The sequence below is a fragment of the Miscanthus floridulus genome, chromosome 4 (assembly GCF_019320115.1).
Source record: "Miscanthus floridulus cultivar M001 chromosome 4, ASM1932011v1, whole genome shotgun sequence".
Taxonomy (NCBI): Eukaryota; Viridiplantae; Streptophyta; class Magnoliopsida; order Poales; family Poaceae; genus Miscanthus; species Miscanthus floridulus.
The window spans coordinates 34015659-34019824 of record NC_089583.1 but is presented as its reverse complement, the minus strand read 5'-3'; positions in this window follow the sequence as shown (position 1 = coordinate 34019824).

The window sequence follows — 4166 nt, the reverse complement described above, 5'->3', positions numbered from 1 at the left end:
CGCTGTGCCTCTTCTTCCTTCTTTCTCTGGTGGCTTCTGTAGGAAGGTCTATCCTGAGGGAATCCATGCTCCCATGAGACACTTCCTTTGCCTCTAGTTCGGCCACCGTGTTCAATAGTCCTGATGTCGTATGTGAGTTCATCCTTCTCTCTGTTGGTCCTAAACGCACCACTAGCAGTAGCTCTCTGAGCATAAAACAATCTTTCTACTGCTTCTTGCAGTCTTGCGCCATAAACACACTTCCCTGTCTCCTGGTCTAGTGTTCCCCCATGAGCGAAAAACCAATTCTTTGCACGCTCTCCCCACTCAAGTGATTCTGGTGTGATACCCTTGGCAAGAAGGTCTGCTTCCATTTTGTTCCACTTCTTCATGGCAGTCGGGTAGCCACCTGATCCCAAGTTATGGTGGTATGTCTTATGTTGGGCATTACATTGGTTCTTTATTGCCCGACTCACACCCTCTTCCAATGTCTTGTACTATACAAACTCATCCCAATAGGGCCTCTGCTTTGAGATCAGTCCGAGGATAGTAAAATATGGTGCTATGTTCTTCTTGACATACGTCGTGTATAAGTGTTTCTTCCAAGTCTAAAACTAGGTGGCCATCTTCTTCATTGCCCAATCCCTAACTCGCTCCTTCAATTCATCACCATCTATTATATCACCATAACCATCTGTTTGGAGCGTGAAATGTTCCAAGACATCATTCCAAATTAACCTCTTGTCATGATCGGAGACAAAACTGATATGAGGAGCATTGGTCTTCTTCTTCCATTCACGGGTATTGATCGGGAGCCGGTCTCATACAAGATAACCACAGTGGTGCACGAATTTTGTTTTATTTGGCCCCCTCGGTTCGCCTGTATCCACATTGAACTCTGAGATGATGAAGCGGCCCTCCAATGGCTTTTTGGGACCTCGAACATTTTTACTCTTCGTTGTAGTTGTTGATGTCAATCCAGAGGGCTACAAAACATAAACATTATTTTTAATGTCATGAGCACACATAAGACATATGATAATATATATAGCTAATAATAAAAAATATATACTTGGCCAATATGTTGTTGCTCATTTTGTTCAAGAGCTAAGTACTGACTCCCGTCATCTGCATCCTCTTGCACGTTATTGTTAGCACCATCATCGCTAGCAACTTGAGTGCCAGTGTTGATCAAATTCATCATCAACTCCTCCTCATCCATGTTTCTCGGGTCGGTCGTCTAGCTTCAAAAAACAAAACTAATATATAGTATGTCAAATCTTTGCTTACATGCGTAAAATCTACGAACAATATGCATTATTAAATCTTGCCCCTCGGTCACGGACATAATTCGCCACACTAGGGTGAATTAGGGCTATACATAGTCGAGGGCGAATTGCGTCGGTGACTAGGGCGAACCACGTCGGTGACATCTACAGCGCGGTTCGCCCTGGTGTGATTGTTTAGCGTTAACGATAACAATAATACGAATGTTGATCGACTAGGCAGCGAGAGAGGGCGGTGTGACAAGAGTGGCGGTGCTCCACTCCGCCGTATATATGTTTGTACACATGGGTGAACGAGGGCGGCGGTGCTCCGCCGTATACATAGAAACGCATGGGCGAACGAGGGCGGCGGTGCTCCACGACGTATATATACATGCATATGAATACAAATGACGTATATATACATGTCGGCGCGGGGGCCGATGTGCTGACGACGACGACGTGAGGCGGGCCGGGGTGGTGTCGGTGCGTGTTGTGATCCTATGTACCATGTGAACCATGTAGTCATTCATCATATGAGAAAATTCTATGCTGATAATATAAGTATAAGTCATTATGAAATGTAAGTATATGTGTCTTATTGCTAATATAACCATTACTATTTTCGAAATGATAAGAATTTATTTTCTTCTTCTACAGGCACAGTACTTCGTCTCTGATGCTATGATATAAAGTTTGAAGATAGTCTTCCTGAAAAAATATGTAATGCTCATATTACTTTAGCAACATTAATCTATTATATCTATATTCAAAGTTCACAAATGAAGAAACATTGAAGTTTTCCTTCATTTTTATATGATATTTGCGTATATAAAATCTAGGACATTTGTAATTTACTTTAGAACATCTATATTCGGTATCACAGCAAAATATAACATTTTTTGAAGTTTTCCGCCGTCTGAGAATGTACAGAGAGATGAACTGATCACCTCGGTAGTGGAGGGCCTCGGACGCGCGCGGAGGAGGGCGCGGTGGAGGGCCACGGGCGCGCACAGAGGAGGGCCACAGGCGCGCGCGGTGGAGGCCGCACGAGGAAGAAGAGGGCGGTGGTGTCACGGAAGGCGAACGGACGGCGGCACGAGGAAGAAGAGGGCGGCGGTGTTCGACGAGGAAGAAGAGGAGAGGATCGATCTGTGCCAGGCGCTGGCGGTTATATACCAGGGAGATTTACTCCCGGTGCCAGCCACCAGCTGAGAGTAAAGGTCCTTTACTCTCGGTGCGTATTACCAACCGGGAGTAAAGGTCCCTTTACTCCCGGTGCGTGTTACCAACCGGGAGTAAAGGTATACCTTTAGTCCCGATTGGTAACACGCACCGGGAGTAAAGGTTTTTTTTGGTGGGCCACGAAACTGCAGCCCACCTTTACTCCCGGGTGGGCTTCCCACCCGGGAGTAAAGGTGGCCTGTAGTTTCGTTTCCTACCTATTTTGAGCAGACTTTTTTAATAGAAATATGGATTTTCTTGTTAAATACATAGTAAATTAAATAAAAGGCATAAAATTATTTTGTTAAAAATATGGATTTTCTTTTTCTTTATTGCACATAGAAAAAATCTATAACCTAACTTTTTTTATTTTTTGTTATAATTGTAAAACATAATGTAACTAATATTTATTATTTCGTTAATGCAAAAATGTAGTATTTAATTAAAATTATTAAAACTATTGGTTTTGGACAGGAAATTTGTTTTCACGTCATTTTAACGTTAATATTTTAATTTTTCATCACTCAATATCCTAATTTTACTTTTCGAGAGAGAAATCCCACCTAATGAAACATTGATTTAATTTGAAACACGACATAATAAACATCTGAATTTACAATTATTAAATAATATCTCAAACACACACTATATTAAATCACTATATTATCAAGTGGGCACAGGAGTGAACTTCTTCTTTATGTATGTCCCTTGGTTATGATCGTGTCGTAACCATGGAGTGTCCTCATCATTTACCAAGATGCTAGGGTCTTTGTTCACTTTGAAGGGCGGAATTCGGTCATACTTTTCATAATCTTCTGACATGTCCGACTTGTCCTCGATTCCCATGATGACTCTTTTCCTTGAAAGAACTATGTGGCGCTTTGACTCTTTGGTTGAGTCATTATCGTTTTTCCCTCTTTTTGGTTTGGTAGACATATCATTGACATAGAACACCTGATTCACATCCTTGGCAAGGACGAATGGTTCGTCTTTATACCTAATATTACTAAGGTCTACTATTGTCATTCCATACTCATTGTCTACTGTTACCCTGCCTCCGGTCACCTTGACCCATTGGCACTTGAACAATGGGATCTTCAAAGTAGGTGCATATTCTAGTTCCCATATTTCATCTATGCGGCCATAATATGTCTGCTTATTCCCATTCGGGTCTATGGCATCTATGCGGACACCACTATTTTGGTTGGTACTCCTTTTATCTTGGGCTACTGTGTAGAATATGTTCCCATTTATCTCGTACCCTTTGTATGTTACGATATGCCATGATGGTTGCATAGCCAATAAATACAGTTGCTCATGGATGCTCTCATCACCTTGACATTTTTTTCGCAACCAACCGCCGAAAGTTTCCATGTGCTTACGCGTAATCCAAGCTTCAGTCTTCCCTGGAAACTCGGATCGTAAGAGATCCTTGTGTGTTTCAATATATGGATCTACCAAAGAGGAGTTATGTAGAACTGTGTAGTGCGCTTTATTGAAATAATCATCCTCCATACCAATATATGTTTTCCTCCCTAGTGTCCCCTTTCCGCTTAGTCTCCCCTCATGTCTCGATTCGGGAACACCAATCAAGTCAAGGTCGAGAATAAAGTCAACACAAAACTCAATGACCTCTTCTGTTCCATAGCCCTTGGCAATGCTTCCTTCTGGGCGAGCACGGTTGTGAACATATTTCTT